Source organism: Eptatretus burgeri, chromosome 5 (assembly GCF_056783735.1).
Source record: "Eptatretus burgeri isolate ZD-2024b chromosome 5, Ebu_testis_v1, whole genome shotgun sequence".
Taxonomy (NCBI): Eukaryota; Metazoa; Chordata; class Myxini; order Myxiniformes; family Myxinidae; genus Eptatretus; species Eptatretus burgeri.
In genome coordinates, this window is record NC_140965.1 from 12771564 (window position 1) to 12789431 (window position 17868).

A 17868-nucleotide genomic window follows, 5' to 3' on the forward strand; every position below is an offset into this window, starting at 1 on the left:
CGGTGTCCATATACAACAATGAAGCATTTTCACCATACTCTTTCTTTAAATCATTATACAAATAATCATACATCAATATCTTTGATAAATCAAGAACTGCTGTTCCAATATAAATTGGTTTATCCATGACAATACTTTCCTTTTTCATATGAATAGCAGAAAAGTTCTCTGAAAAAACCTCTTCTCTCTCAAAACTTGGTTTATTTATCAATCTAGAAGCTTCTTTCCAAGATGTTGCAAATCTAATGTTTTGCCTGTTTCTAACATTCTCCATTGTCTTTCCAAAGACAGCATTATTCATCAATTTATAGAATTCCCCTTCAAATTTTACTTTTGTATTTGTTCTCATATCTGTATTGAATTTAATATACTTTTTCATCCAAGGACTTTGTTTAAATTTTAAAACTCTATGAATTTTAGCTACTCTCAACCCAGCAGATAAATATTGTCTCAAGTTCCTTTGATGCAAAACATATCCCTCTTTATCATAGAATGTTGTTAATAACTTTTCTGTTGATTTGCCTTTAATATTAAAACTTTTATGATAATCACTGAACCATTCTTTCTTTGGGGTTTCTTTCTCACATGCAAAAGGAAGGTCTTTATGCTTATTATGAAGATCACTTTCGGGTACTTCAAATCAACTTCAAAATAATAACCTTCTTCTTTGTCATTCAATTTCTCTTGAGAAGAAATAACAATATTCATCAAAGCCTTTTCATAATCCTTTTCTTCCACCCACTCTAATTTACCATAAGGCAGAGATTGAGACATTGCCCATCCATACAAATTATTAGCATCAAAGTACATCAAATAATTACTATCTTTTTCACTCTCATAATTTGGAAGATATTTATTATTTGCTTTAGCATATCTTTTGAACATACTTGTGATATTCCACCTCTCTTAGACTTCTCAATCATCAAAAGCATATCTACATCACTGACTAAATCTATATCTTGTTTTGTCATTTTCAACATTGCACTCCAAGCTAAACCAGGAGCTGTGAAATAGTGGGCAGGATCTAATCCATAACAATTTTTATTATGACAGAGTGATCTAAAAGCTTCAAACACATCAGCTAACAATAAAACATCTGTTTTTAGATACAAATCATGATATTCTCCAAGGTTCTTTATCTTAAATATTTTCCAAATTTCTTGTGCGTGTTTATATTCCTTTTCACTTATCTCTTCTTCATAAAGGTTATTATAGAAACTTTCTTTTGAAGGAAGTTGTGTTTCTTTAAATCTCATAAATGAATCCATATAACCATAAGGATAAATTCCCTTACTTGTAAGAATTTTCTCTTTACTTTGAATTTCATTCCTTGTTTCAATTTCCTCTCTAGTTAGAATTCCCTCTTTAATCAGAATTTCATCTATAATCAGAATTTCCTCTTTAGTTAGAATTTCATTCTTTGTTCGAATTTTGTGTATAATTAGAATTTCATCTTCAGTAAGAATTTCTTCATTCATTTCCCCATTAATTAGAATTTCCTCTTTACTTTGAATTCTCTCTTTAATCTGAATTTCCTCTTTAGTTAGAATTTCCTCTTTTGGAAAGAATGAATTAAGATTTGGAAAAGAGCCCGTGGAGCTTAGATTTGATGCGAGGTTGGCTAGTGGCGTTCCCATAAACTTGTAAGAATCAAGAAACCTTATACGAGTTATAGGTTTTGTGAATATCATTTTTGTAAATGAAATATACTTTTGACTTGTGTTTGTTATGGCAGAAATATTCCCTGGTGTTTTTGAAAGTTCATTTATAAATAGATGTGTGTCATAGTTGGCGCTGTTGTGAAGAAAGACTGGAATAAAAGAAGGTAATTTATAATTAAGATTACAACAGGAATGAGCGGGACCTCTATATTTACCAGTAAGATGACAATGATCCCTAACTTTAGACTCCTCAATTTCCTCCTCACAAATATGACAGATATTGTTCTTTCTAAATTCTAATTTTTCTTCTATGGTTAATTTCATCGGTTCATTTGTTTCTTTCATTAATTTACTTAGTCTTATACAATCCTTTTCTAATCGTTTTACAAACTCTTGTGAAGCATTTTTTCCACTATACTGTTCAAGTTTATTATACTTTTCTCCAACAGATGATTTGATATAATAACAGAAACCACAAGGAATATGTTTTTGATATTTATTTGTATATGGTTCTTTTGGATTAGGAGAAGCAGTATTTATCTTTTTAAGGATACATTCAAAATCAGCGTATATCACAAATGGGTGCATGATAGATTTATTATAATCTTCAAAAGAAATCTTTTCACCAGGTTTAGGCATTGTAATTACAGCTGATTTATGATTACTACAATATTTTGAATGTTGTTCTAATCGTTCTTTTGTATGAAATGAATTAAGACATCGCTTACAAGGATATATTTTGTTTGCTGTTCTGAATACCTGAGAAGAGATTAATCTTGATAAATTATTGATGTATGTGTAATGTGAATTATTTCCAACACTAAAATATAAAAGATCAATGTGTGTTTCTTCATTTTTATAGTTGTTTGAAATTTTTAATATTTGAACTTTGTTTGTATCCGTTAATCCATATACATTAATAGAAAGATTATTCTTTTTCTCAAATTTAGGAATATCTGTTAGTGGCATTGGGAAATTAAAATCTTTAATGTCCAAGGTATTCTCATATTTCATATATTGTTTTACTCTTTCTGAATTACATTTTGGTGGATGTAAGTGAGCAAGAACAGACCAGAGAAAACATTTATTATCATTATTCTTAATATTAACAACTGCCTTCTTTTCGTTTTATTTCTTTTGGTAATTCAATATAAGAAGAAGCTTTAAGAGGGTTTGATTTTTAGAATGTGTACATCTAAAAAGATGATTTTTTTAATATTGAATCCACTTCCTACCACTGTATTATCAACATCCTCCTCTTGTCTTGATAGTTCTTCATAAACCCCACTATTCAAAAAATCTTGAAATGATGTTATAAAATGAAGATCTGTCCTCATATAAGGAGTTTGTTCTTCATCTTGTCTTTTCATATTCATTTTCACTCCCATATAAAACTTTAAAGTTTTTCATTTCTTTTAATGTTTTTTTAATAAATTTTTCAACATCAGGTTTCACTATTTCAATTGATTCAATTATTGATGATGGACCGGGTTCTCCAAATTGAAAAATCCTTATTTTTATATGCCCTTTAAATGCCCCATCAGTGTTTTCAATATAATAGTCTCCCTTTACTTTAAACTCATTTTTCTTGTGTTTTTGTGATTGAAGATGCCTATTATAACTACTCTTCAAAACATCCTTTGAGCAGGTATCACAATGTTTTCTTTCCAACTCAAGAGGGGATATTTTGTGAAATAGATTAAATGTGTGTTTGTTGGTTCGGAGGTGTTTTCTATAATGTTTATATTCGTGATTACAAACATCGCAGTATGTTGTATTCACCATATTTATATAATAAAACTTTGCTTAAACTAAAAATTTCTTGATGAAAATTTCGTTTATTTTACAGGTGAATCTGTGCTTAAACTAAAATTTTCTTGATGAAAATTTCGTTTATTTTACAGGTGAATCTGTGCTTAAACTAAAATTTTCTTGGTGAAAATTTCGTTTATTTTACAGGTGAATCTGTGCTTAAACTAAAATTTTCTTGATGAAAATTTCGTTTATTTTACAGGTGAATCTGTGCTTAAACTAAAATTTTCTTGATGAAAATTTCGTTTATTTTACAGGTGAATCTGTGCTTAAAACCATTTTATCCTCCAACTTTTTCACTTAATAAATACAATGTTTCAAGACACAAAAGACAAGTTTCAATCAATCTCTTCATTTGTTAAAGATGCTGAGAAATATGTCAAGGATGTAAAATTGAACAAAGATAAATATAACAACTATTGGATAAAAACAATTATGGTGGATATGATGAGTTCTTCAATTTACTTCAGTGGAAGGGCTTTTTTAGTATACCTGGAAGAACATCAATTAAGGTATCTCTAACAAAAGTTTCTCCTCTCCTTCTGGCAATATATTCAAAACTAGAAAAAGCAATGAAACAAGAAAAGGTATCAAAAAATAAAAACCTTATGGATGAAGCTTTAGAAAGAAAAGATAAGACCATCTGTAATATGCAAGGAGAAATTTGTATTTTTTTCAACAACCCTAAAGATATAAATCCTGATGAAATAAAGGATGTTAATATATCAGGTGAAATGACATTTCGTTCAATTGTAGTTAAGGATCATTTTAAAATTACCTTTAATATAAAAAATGTAGCAGTTGAATCTGTTAATGAAAAAATGTATATCGATATCGATGGTAATGTTTTTTCTACTAATTAAATGAGCCAATATTCAACTGAAGATTTTGAAGATTATGAGAGTGATTATGATACCGAGAGTTTGCATTCAAACGATAGTTATGACACCGAGTTTGTGTTCAAATGATAGTTATGAAAGTATAGATGATTCTGAAAGTATCGAAGATGATATCGAAGATGAATTTCAGTTTAAGTAAAGTTTTACTTTATAAATATGAATAGTTTACTCGATTTTGAGCCTCTTGAATTCCATGATTCTCCATATGACAAATTTGAGAATTGTCCTGCGTGTGAAAGACGGGGATTAAACACAGAGTCAAAAGCCTATAAACAATGTATATTCTGTGATTATCTTCTAATTAATGATAATCAAAAATATAAAAGGAAAATAATTCTTTTAGATTTACACCAAAAATGAATTACTTTACAAGATTGATTCGAGAAATGAATGTAAAGAACGAGGGTGAGAACACACCTTTCCTTACAAGGGAAGAAACTGAACGTATTAGAGAAATGTTCAAAGGATTGTTGTTATATCTTATTCATGGATGTGATTTTCAGGGAAATATCAACACAAGATATTGCATAAATAAAATAATGGATTATCTTGAAATTAAACCTGAACTTAGGATAAAATATAGAATTTCGAAAAAAGCCAAGAATAAATTAAATAACCTGTTTTCCAAATATATAAATGAATGATTTTTTACCTATTTGGGAAAATAAGATAAAATTTGACAACCATAAAAATCTCCCAAATTCATTAAGATGCCTCATAGTTGGTTCAAGTGGATGTGGAAAACCTGCTTACTTTTAAAGATGCTCCTCACTCCCAACTTTTTAGATTATGATAATTTAATAATTTTCACAAAGTCGAGTTTTCAACCAGAGTATCAACTACTCTCACAAGGTTTTAATGCTGGTCTTCAAAAAGAAGATATAATCGGTTTATTTAAACTTCAAAAAAACCTAAATGATTTTAACATTGAAGATATAATACAACTATTTTGTGATACACAGAGATGTAAAAAGAAATCAAAACCGATAACTTGTATTCTGAGTGATAATACGGATGATATACCGTCTCCCCAAGATTTGGATAAATCCAAAAGAACCTCGTTATCTTTGATGATTGTGTTAATGAGAGAAACCAAACGGTAATGGACAGCTACTACACAAGAGGGAGACATTCTTCTTGTAATTGTATTTATCTTAGTCAATCGTACTTTCAGCTTCCTCGTCGTTCCATCAGAAACAATGCTAATACTTTTATTTTATTCAAGTTAAATTCAATAGATATAAACAATTTTTGGAGAGACAATTGTTCTACATTATGTAGTAAAAGGAATTTGGGGATTACATGAAACACACGACTGAAAAATATAAATATATTGTTGTGAAACAAGATGAGATATTAAATGATATTTTTCAATAAATAAATGGATGCGAAAGAAAGAGCAAGAAGATTTAGGGAACATCAAGAGTTGGTTTCAAAAGTTGTAAAACAGCAGGAAGACATAAAGAAGAAACGCAGACAGAAACTAACGGGCGAAGAAGCATTTGAAAGAAAACAAGAGAAATTTTTTAAACCACTTTTAAAAACTTCCCAAGGAAAAATGAAAGATGTTTCCACATTTCCCACGGTAGAATATACTCCTAAAAACTTCAAATGTTAAAAGATTTCAGTCAAATGACGGAGGAAGAATTAGAGCATTTAGGAGAATTAGAATATGATGATGAAGGTTTATTTCAACAACTGGAAGAGATTAATCGACCCCCTGATTATATTGTGAATGCTCTTCAAAACAATGAATATTCAGCGGATTCAAAAACCAAAGCAGGACTCATTCCAACAGAACAATCAGCAATATTTCATCTTGTTCAAGAAAAGGTATTGATATTTAATGATGAATTAAGGTTCTTGGGTTCTGCTCAACCCCTGTTAAACTAACTCCAAGATTAATGTTTCTTCTCACAAAAGATGGAAGACAAGGTTCAACTGTGAGGGATGAATCAAAGTATATTGATAAACCATTGGATATGGAAAATAATGATGATAGAGTATATATTGATCTGCTGAACACTCTAAATTATAAGGTTATTCTTTCTGGTAAAAGTAGGAAGAATGAGAAGGAGAAACACATTATTCAGGCTTTAAGTATCCTTGGTTCAGGTGTTAGTTTTCTTCCAAATGACCCATCGTAATTAGTTAATAGACTGTTATTGTTGTTAGGCAGTAAGAAGGCTGGAAATAACAATTGTTTTAATGAAGCATCAGCCATTTTAGACCAGTTGATGAACATGAAAATAATTAATAAATATCAATATAAAGACATTTTATCTCATATTAAATAAGATGAGAAGCACAATCCTTAGTTTCAATTTCACAACAAGCGACCACACATCTTCATTCCCATACCCACTACAACTTGACACAACAAAAGAATATGAGGCATCTTTATTGTCCATGGAAACTTATAATACCTTATTTAATATAACCGAGAAAAATGACAAGTTTAGTTATAATCCAGGAAGTGGATACAAAGCGATAACAGTCTCACCCGGAGCATATGAGATTTCTCAAATATCTTCCGAAATTGCTCGTCTTATGAAAGAACAGGGTGATGAACCAAAAAATATTGTTATAAACATTCAAAAACATACTTCAAAATCAACGATTAAAGTTAAAAATAACTACAAGGTTGATTTCACAATTGATAATTCATTTAGAGAGTTATTGGGTTTCTCCTCAAAAAAGATTGAAACTAATGGGACGTTTTACAGTGATAATGTCATTCAAATATCCTCAGGAATAAATTCGGTGTTAATTCACTGTGATTTGATTGATGGTGCTTATAATGATGGGAAAAAACAAATACAATATTTTCATTCAGCGCATACTCAACCCCAATTGGTTATAAATTCAATATGGAACCCAAAAATTTGGTTTATCTCCTGTGTCAGGAAAAACCATACACAGAGTAAATTTTAGGATAACCGACCAAGATAATCGTGTGATTTCTTTTAATGGAGAAGTTATATCCATCAGAATTCACCTACGTGAAGTTTTCCAATAAATAAATACGATGGTTATTGTGAGGAAACACGAGTTGGGAAAATATAAAATAATTACAGGGGATGGGATGTTCCTTTCCCCATACTACAAGGGTGAAGGTATGTATCTTGGTAGAGGATACTATAAACCTAAGAGACAAAGGGGTGTTGGGCATCAATTTAGAGGAGATGGGATAATTGATACTCTCATGGGTATTGGTTCAACTATTCTTAAACATAAAGATCTAATTGGTTCAACTGCTTCTGCTGTGGGAAATGTTGCAGGTGCTGTAAAGAGTATAAAAGATGCCCAGAAGGAATCTCATAAATTACAAGCAATAAAAGAAATTAAGAAAGGCAAAACTCAGTTGTCCCCCAAGAACGACAGAAAATAATTCAAATACTTGGATCAGGGTTTCAAAAGTTTTAACATCTTTTTTCCTAAATAAATACAAGTATGGAAGCAATTGATAGTATCTATGATTTGGATGATACTATTATTATCTCAAACTCCACTAAAAAGAAGATTACTTCAAGGTAAATGCAATAACTGGAACAGACTGGAACACGAATGGTACAAAAAGTTTTGAAATAAATAATCAACAAACCTATTTGAATCTCTCCGAAAGTTTCTTGTTGTGTAAATTTAAATTCACTAAGGCTGGGAATAACACAAACGCTACACTTGTAAATGATTTCTTCTGGAAAATGTTTGATAGTGTGCGTTTGTATATTGGAACACAAGAAGTTGAAGCGGTTGATTATGTCTCTGCTGTATCTGAAATGATAAAATTTACACTCTATACATTCAGTGATAGAATGGGAAAGGGGTCTGTCGAAGGTTTTATTCCTGATATGTCAACGGGAACAAACACAGACCCTGGGTATACTCAAAGGAAAGGAATGTATAATGATGATACAAAAGCAGAAAATAGTTTTACTGTGGCAGTTCCTCTTAAAGGTATATTTGGATTTTGTGATCATGATAAAGTTCTGTATGGCCTTAAAATTAGATTTCAACTACAAAGGAATGATAATGAAAATCGATTGCTTTTTGGTGTTGGTAGTGCTTTTGGTGATCAGAATAAATTTGTAATTGAGGAAATGAGTTGGTATATCAGTGAATATACTCCTAATCTTAAAACAGAAGAGATGTTGAATCGAAGACTTAACTCAAAGAAACCACTCAGTGTATCATACCTCAAAAGAAGATGTCAACACGTTAAACTCAATCAAACTACTTACACGTGGAATTTGGGTGTTCTGGAAGGAAAGCCACGATATCTGTGGATCATTTTTAAAAAGCCAGATGGTGATACTGCGACTGATAAGAATAATGCATTGAGTGATAATGCTAAGGTGAAACAACTTCGCGTTTCTCTAGATGGAACATTTTACCCACGAGATAGATTGGAAATTTATTGGGAAAAAAATGATTTTGCTGAAGCATACAAGTCTTACCAAAAGGTGTGTGAAAGTAATGGAAATAAAGAACCTATTTTGGATATGACAGCATTTAAAAGTTTGTATACAATCTATGCGTTTGACCTGAGCGCTCAAAAGGAAACTATAAAGTCTAATCGAGTGGATACTTCCCTATACATTGAAAGAGGAGAGAGTGAAGAAGTTGATACATATTGTTTGCTTTTGGAAGAAACAGAATTGCAGATTAATACAGATAATGGTGTGATGATTAGTCTCACATAATTTTTGTTAAATAAATGAGTGGCAAAGTACCAACTGGGGTATATGTTAATCAAATCAATCTTCATAAACTATCATCTTGTGTTCAAAATCAAAAGCCTTGTACGATTAACGTTAATACAATTCAGAGAAAAGGAGCAGTAAGAATTGATGTTTTTCTCACAAGAGAACAGGTTAAAATCTTGAATGACACTGGCTCACTTAAAATTAAAATGACAAAACCAATGTTGAAAAAATATTCAATAAGAGAGACGAGTGGAGGATTTCTCCCATTTCTAATTCCTTTATTTGCTGGTTTAAGTGCGGTTGGAGCATTGACGGGTGGTATTTCAACAGCGGTGAAAACTGCCAACGAAAGGAAGGCTCAACTCCAGGCTCAAAAAGAATTGGAAAGACATAACAAAGAGTTGGAGAAACAAATTAGTGGAAGTGGTGTAATTGTCGATTTTGCTGAAAAACTTGAAGGTCTGCCTGATAAAGCGAGATTGCTAGTTGGAGATATGCTTTCTTCTATAGCACAAGCAGGTGTAAAATTAACGAAAAGAGGTAATGGATTATATCTTTCTAATAAATAAATGAGCATTGATGAGTGGTTGAAAGAATTTGGAAAGAATACAACATCAAATTTACAACTTGTCAAATATTGTAAGAAATTAAAAATTCATAATGTGGTTATTTGTATGAGAGATGAATTAACAAATGTGCCGAAACATACAAAGAATATTATTATGAACTTAGAAGATAATAATGGGAACGGTTCTCATTGGGTTTGTATTTTTAATAGTCAAGACAAATATTATTTTGATAGTTTTGGTCTTCCACCACCTGTTGAAGTCATAAAATTCTTACAGAATGGTGTTTATCAAACATTTCAAGTCCAAGAATTAAATTCCAAGTGTTGTGGCCAATTATGCCTATATGTGTTATTTCAACTCAACAAAAATAAAAAATTTTATGATATTATTTTTAATCTAATATAAATGACTTATGTTGGTAAAGATGGTTCTATCTTTGGTGTATCTCAAGAACTGGATATTGATTTATCAAATTATTACACAAAGGCACAGGCTGAACGACATAAATATAATATAACCAAAAATATTAACATGAAAAATGCTTATAAATTAAAAAATTATCCAAGCCCGACTGACGCGAATGACTTGGTGAGATTAGCGATTTATCACAATATATATCCTTAAATAAAACAGCCGTCTATTCCAAAGATACAGAAGTGTTGATATTATCTCCAGGTCATACAGAATTCACAGTTCGAATTAAAATAAATTTTTATAAAGAAGGGCGTATCGTTTGTATGAGAATAGAACAATGGGGGTATGATATGAATGATTTAGGGTATAATTGGTCATTTAAAATTAACCTCGAAGACCTGGAACAATTAAATCAGTCTCGTAAGGAAGAATATTATCCACTTGGTATCGAGAATGAGTTTTGTGGGGCTACGATTAGTAAACAACAAATAAAAGAATTTAATAAGGGTAAATATAATAATGGTTTTGCCCTTGTTTATCTCATGAAAACAGAAAAAACAGGATTATATATAATAAGTAAGGAAATACAAAATGATTTAACTATGGGAAGATGGGGAGGTGTTTCGTGCCATAATATTGTTCTAACATATATTTCTAATACATAAATGACAGCAAGAAGGCTTCAAGAAAATTATCATTTCTGTGTCCAAGCATACCTTCAAGAAAAGGGTATTCGGTATTTTAATAAATATGTTCTACAACATAAGAATGAGGTATTTTCAATAAAAGATTGGCATTATGCTGATGTTGATAAACCGACAACTTTAGATTTAATTAGAATGTTAAATAATGAAAAATTATAAAGTTAAGAAAAGGTAAGGCTCTTTTAGAAATTCAAAAGAAATTTTATTGGTTTCCTGTTGTAAAAAAAATTATTTTGGATACAGGAATAACAAGAAATCCTGATGAATATATGTATAATATTCTATGGGGTGTAAGCGATTCAAGGATAGTAAGGGATGAGGAAGGAGTTGAAGAAGAGAGGGAAGAGGAGGAAAAGGAGAAGAGGGAGAAGAAGAGAAGGAGGAAAAAGAGAAGAGAGAGAAGGAGGAGAGGGAGAAGAGAGAGAGGGAGGAAAGAGAGAAGAGAGAGAGGGAGAGAGAGAGAAGAGAGAGAGGGAGGAGAGGGAGAAGAAAGAGAAGGAGAGGGAGGAGAGGGAGAAGAAAGAGAAGGAGGAGAGGGAGGAAAGAGCGAGACAAAATAAATATCAAAATATGGAAACCAGTGAGATTAAAAAAGATTAGGGGTATTACAGAAAATAACTCAACCCACCGAGGAGGAAAACAAAGAATTGATAAGTCTATTTACAATACTTTCGACAAGACTATTGACATCGAGAAGACAGGTATTTTAATTCAAGTTTTTCATTTTTATTTTTTCTTAAATAAATGGGGGAGAGAGTGAAGGCATTTCTAAGGATTCTTTATGTTTTAAAAATTAAGATTCAAATGTGCATGTTGGAAACTAAAAGGTTTTTGCACTCTGCAGGAATTTTTTCTCATAAATAAATGAGTTATTGTCTCAAATGTAAAAAGAAAACTAATACTAAAAATATTTCATATATTAAAAGTAAAAATAACAGGGTTATACAAAAAGGTATATGTTCGGTGTGTGGTTCAAAAAAAATCAATTTATCTCCCAACACAAACTAGGAGGAGATATACAAAAGTTTTTATCAGGGAAGTAAATTTACAACTACTGGAATACCAGGGGAATTACATCTTCCAGGGTATTCTTTCTGTGGTCCAGGCACAAACTTGGATAAAAGATTAGATGAGGCAGATAATCCTAAATCCTGGAGTAAGCCTATCAATAGAGTTGATGAAGTGTGCATGAGACACGATATTGATTATGGGAATACCACAACGTTGCAAGAAAAGCATGAAGCCGATAGAGAAATGTTGTATAATTTGTCTCTGATACAAAATCCAACCTTGAGAGAAAAAGTTGATCGGTTCATTGTGAAGAAGATGATCAGTGCTAAATTGAAACTTGGTCTTGGAAATTCAAAAAACTTATAGGCTCTAATGATGCCATTAAGACTGAAGAGCAATTAGCTGATGAATTACATAAACCAATATTCACAAAGTTTCAGAGAAGGAAAGTTTATTCCAAGGAAGTTGATTATATCTGGTCTGCTGATTTGATTGAACTCAATAATGATAAGGGGTACAAGTATGCTTTAACCGTTATTGATTTGAGGAGTAGATATGTGTGGGTTGTCCCTTTAAAAAACAAAACAGGTAATACTCTTATGTTAGCCTTCCAACAGATATTTAATAAAAGTAAGAGAAAACCTAAAAAATTGTGGACTGATGAGGGTAGGGAGTTTTATAACAAGACATTTATGAATTTTCTAAAAAATAACAGTATTACATTATACAGTACCTTTAATGAAGGGAAGGCAGTTGTTGTTGAACGTTTTAATCGTACCTTAAAAGAGAGACTATATAAAAAATTCACACAACTCGGTTCACAACAATGGTCATCTTTTATTCAAGATATTGTGGATAAGTACAATGACACGATTCACACGTCAACAAATATGAAGCCATCAGAAACATTTACAAAATTAAAATATGAAAAAGAGATTAATGTCAGAAAACCTAAGTTCAAAGTTGGTGATATCGTAAGAATATATAGGTGGAAATCTCATTTTGAAAAAGGTTATACGAAAAGATGGACCAACGAGCTTTTTAAAATTGTTGATGTAATAGATACGGTTCCTTGGACTTATAAGATATATGATTTGGAAGGGGAAGAGATTTTAGGTTCATTTTATTCACAGGAATTACAAAAGACAAAGATAAATTGAAATTTTTGACTCCGCCCCTTTTTGGCTCCACCCACACAAGCCCCCGCCCACACAAGCCCCGCCCACACAAACCCCACACAAACCCCACCACACACCCCCCCACAAGCTCCAATAAATTGAAATTTTTGACTCCGCCCCTTTTTGACTCCGCCCACACACGCCCCTCCCACCGAAGCCCCGCCCACACAAACCCCACGCAAGCTCCACACAACCTCCACACAAAACTCCACACAAGCTCCACACACACAAAACCCCACACAAGCTCCACCCATATTCATCATATTCACATAATTAGTGATTAGTTAATTAGTTCCCCACACACACAACATGTTTATTTAATTAAAAAATTATCCACCCATCCACACAAGCTCCACTCATCCACCCATCCCCCATCTCTCCACCCATCCATTTATCCACATAAGCCTCATCCACATTCACCCCTCCCACACAAGCACCACCCACATAAACCCCTGCCCAGATAAACCCTGCCCACATAACCCCCTCCCACATAAGCCCTGCCTACACGAGCTCCACACAAAAACTCCACACACAGAAACCCCTCCCCCACAAGCTCCACCCACATAAACCCCCGCCCACACAAGCCCCACCCACACAAGCCCCACCCACACACACACACCCCGCCCACACAAGCCCCTCCCACACACACCCCACCCACACAAGCCCCTCCCACACACCCCACCCACACAAGCCCCCCCCCACCGAAGCCCCGCCCACACAAGCCCCGCCCACACAAGCCCCACCCCCCCCCTCATCCCCCCTGTGCGCCCCCACCTTTGACCCACCACCTCCCTCATCCCACCCCCCACCCTTCCCCACACACACACATGGGGAGGGGAGGGATGGGATGAGGGGGTGATGGGTCATTGGGGGAGGCGCACCTACCCCCTCCCCCCAACCCCCCCCCTTTACATCTCTTTTATTCTTTTCTTGTAATTCAGAATCAAGTAATTGTAAACAAAACAAATATAATTTATTAATATTGAAAATATTAAATATTCATTTGCGAGAATGTACAATCTTTCCCAGCAATCTTCTTCAGATGCCTTGTGATTTCGAAACTCAGACACCATATTCTGTTTTGAAACAAAAAGTGGATAATAATTAGGTTCTATAAAGATAATTACATGGTAATATGAATAAGCCTCGTTGACCACTGAATTAACACACCAGGAGCCTGTCATCCTTTCAAGGTCAATAAAATGAATTCCAGTGTACTGACAAAACCACGTCCAAACTAATGATGCAACCAACATAAGGCGACATTCTAAAGAGAGTGATATTAATAATAATTCAGAAATATTTACCTCCAGAAAATCATGTGTTGTACGAGTGATATTAATAATAATTCAGAAATATTTACCTCCAGAAAATCATGTGTTGTACAAGATTGCTTCAACAGCTGATGTTGTGCGATAGTGCTGAAAAAAAAAAAATAAGTCAAGGGTATAGATGAAGAGACAGACAGGGAAAGCAACACACACACACACACACACACACGCACACACACACATACACACACACATAGACACACACACACGTGCCTCACCATTGGTTTAATTCATTCGAGATCAGAGACCAGTCATTATAAATCATTGGCCTCTTCAATAAGAGCAGAGAGAGGTAGGTAGAAAGACAGACAGAGAGAGAGGCACACACACGTGTCTCACCATTGGTTTAATTCCTTCGAGATGAGAGGACGTGATAAGACTTCATGCCACTCATTGAAAATGTCTTTCAATTCTCTTCTAAAATCATTGATCTCTTCAATAAGAGTATTAATTTCATGAACCACGTCGTGATATGTGAACTCAATTTCTTCCAATGCCCTGTCAGGGAAAAAATATATATATATCAGAATTATCATGATTTAATTAATAATCATTTGCTTCATCGTTCAAAGAGAAATACACAAACTTACCAACTCTGTAGTGGGCTGTTGGCTTCATCGGAAGAAATATCGTCCATGCCTCAGTTGTAAAAATGAAAATCCTGTCTGGCAGAAACTTTGTCTGGCGAACCGCTTATAAAGCAACGATGAGGAAATTGCTTAATCATTGGGTGTGGGCACAGGAAATGACAAGCTTCTCTTAATGATCTCATCTGGCCACCGCCCGAGTTGCAAATCGTTTTTGGACATAAACCACGCCATAAAAGTTTTGATTCAAATGTTTTCAGTTCGTGTTCTGAGATAAAATATAAACACGAGACCTTGTCTCACAGAATAGTTCCTATTTTTTCACAGCATGACAGTCCAAAACCACTTCCTCATTCACACAGCACGGCCGTGTCAAAAAACACTTCCTCATTTTCACGGCATGAACTGAAAACATTTGAAACAAAACTTTTTTTCTGGCATGGTTTATGTACAAAAATGATTTGCAACTCGGGCGGTGGCCAGATGAGATCATTAAGAAAAGTTTATCATTTCGTAATGGCACAAAAGGGGTATCTTAAAAAATATAAAGATTCAAATGTTTTGTTTTTCAATATTTTAGATGGGGATTATTGTGCAAAGAAAATTAAACTATTGAAGGAATTTGAGAATGAACAAATGTTTATAGGTTCAATGAGTGAGCTAAACAATATGCATTGGTTATTTGATAAAGAGTGCCCCGAGGCTTAGACGTTTCAGATATTTCTTTAGAATCACCTTTAACAAATCTTTATCTTGTTGTATGGGCTATTTGAATAGAGAGCCCCTAGGTTAAAAGGGGAAATAAAAAAATGACCGTTTTTACAGCCATTTTTCCCTGTTGTGCAGGGGTTTGGCTTTTTCTTGAGGCAATGTTTTATGGCCGGATGCCCTTCCTGACACCAACCCTGGTCGCCTCTTACGACACACAGGGATATGGTACACCTATTCCAACCGGGGCATACACCGGGACCAGTACACTGGCACTCATTTCGCCGACCTCGGAAGGATGGCAGGCTGAGTCAACCCCCTGGTGTTAATTCAGCAGCCAACGGGATTTGAACTCAGGACCCTGGGATCCCAAGCCGCCACCCTAACAACTAAGCCAACACCAGGCTCCAGGTTAAAAGGGGAGACAAATAAATATACCTTGGGCTAAAAAGGGGATTTATTTTTCAGGGGAAAAAAAAGAAAAATTTCATGGCTGAAAATCCCCCATTCATTTACATGGGGAAAAGTGAGCCAGAACCAGTATTCTTTCCCTACTGTAAGGAATCACGCGAAGTACTGTATCCCTGCCCGGATTGGCAGTGCCAAATTGCCGTTCATGGTTGCTCAGCAACCTGCCGGTGTGCGGAGTTATCTGTGTCCGGTGGCCTCAGGGTCAGGTGTTTGGGAGGGACCCAAGTGCTTCCCCTCGTGGCAAGCCTCGAACCCCTGATCCGCGACAATATATTTATTATATTTATCTATAGCATACAATATATTATTATAAAGCTCCTTCTTACCACTCAAGGACTCGTTCAGTGATATTAAAGTTCGGTATTTTCCGGGTGACGTAGAAAGCTGAAATATCGCGTGCTGATGGACATCGAAACTAATGCACCAGGAAAAATTACAGAACCATCGGAAAGCGCCCGTAAATGAAAATATCTGAACATAAGTGCAGCTGTGTTGTGCTCATTGCAGTTGAGTGACCCAAGACAATGGGGGACAATGGGAGGTCATGCTGCAACTGCTGCACTTTATTATGTACGTACGCACAAAGCTCGGATCTCGTTATCGCTTGCAATGTGTAAGTGTACCCCATTAGTGTGTATATATATATATATATATATATATATATATATATATATATATATATATATATATATATATATATATAGTTGCGTGGAGTGAAAGTTGCATGCGGGCTGAGTCAAGGATCAAAGGAGGCTGGAATGGTGATACTTTTACACTTTTACTCTTCAGCGCTGATCATACCTTTGCTCTTTCTTGGCCTTCATTTCACGAGAGTATTTATCACTGATCACTCGGAATTGATGTTATTTTCCTGGAATAATAAAGAAATAATCCTGGAAATATTCCAGTAAAGCATGTCAAAGGCCACAATGGTCTTGACCCTGCTCTTTTGTGATGTCACAATTTGTTGTGCAGTGCGGAGTGACACTTTGTTTGTGCAAATCGAATATCTAGCATTATGTGTTTGTGATATTGCTTGGAGCCCAATTTTGTTTTTCCATTAAGATACACAATAGTTCTTCTGGCTCGCTGTCACCCTGCATTATCAGGATATCAAAATTTAAATGAGAACACACTGGAACGATTGTCATATGATTGCACTGATTTTTTTTTTGGTAAAAGCTTCATGATTGTTTTGATTACTTTCTCATCATTGAGGACTTTTGAAATACTGCAATATTTTTTCATTTGATGGTTTATTTCATGATATTCTCAGAGTGTGTTTGGCCTTCGTACTAACGCAAAGGTCTATTGTTGCAAAAATGCCAATGGATCCCTTATTTGGAGATATTATTGTATGCCAGCAAATACAACTCGTTGCTTCGCTGATGGGAATAGTAAGGGGTGGCGGCGGGGGGGGGGGGAGAAGAGGGAGAGGGCAGAGAGAGTGGAGGGGAGAGAGAGGGAAGTGGAGAGTGTGGAGTGTGAGAGGGTGAGAGGAGAGGGGGTGGGATTCCAGCAGATGTGATGTCCAGTTTAACGTCCATCCGGGAGATGGCACACACATTGATGAATCATCCTACTTGTGAAACACTGGGATGACAATTTATAGCTGGGTCGTCCCTTTCTCTCCCTCTCTCCCCACTCCTCTCTCTCTCTCTCTCTCTCTCTCTCTCTCTCTCTCTCTCTCTCTCTCTCTCTCTCTCTCTCTCTCTCTCTCTCTCTCTCTCTCTCTCTCTCTCTCTCTCTCTCTCTCTCTCTCTCTCTCTCTCACACACACACCCCTTTCCTTCTCTACCGCTGCTCCTCCACCCATC

The 17868-nt window shown here is 34.5% G+C and overlaps 2 long non-coding RNA genes across 2 annotated transcripts in view; one reads left to right on the forward strand and one right to left on the reverse strand.

The window, feature by feature from the left end:
* The window catches only part of LOC147025866 (uncharacterized), a 270846-nt gene that overhangs the window by 47646 nt on the left and 205332 nt on the right, over window positions 1-17868 (forward strand). The window lies entirely within an intron of this gene.
* LOC147025867 (uncharacterized) lies at window positions 13867-16117 on the reverse strand. The gene is made up of 4 exons (XR_015058039.1): window positions 14876-16117; window positions 14625-14783; window positions 14318-14375; window positions 13867-14030 (listed from the first exon to the last, which is right to left on the reverse strand). It is a non-coding gene; the product is annotated as an uncharacterized LOC147025867 (long non-coding RNA).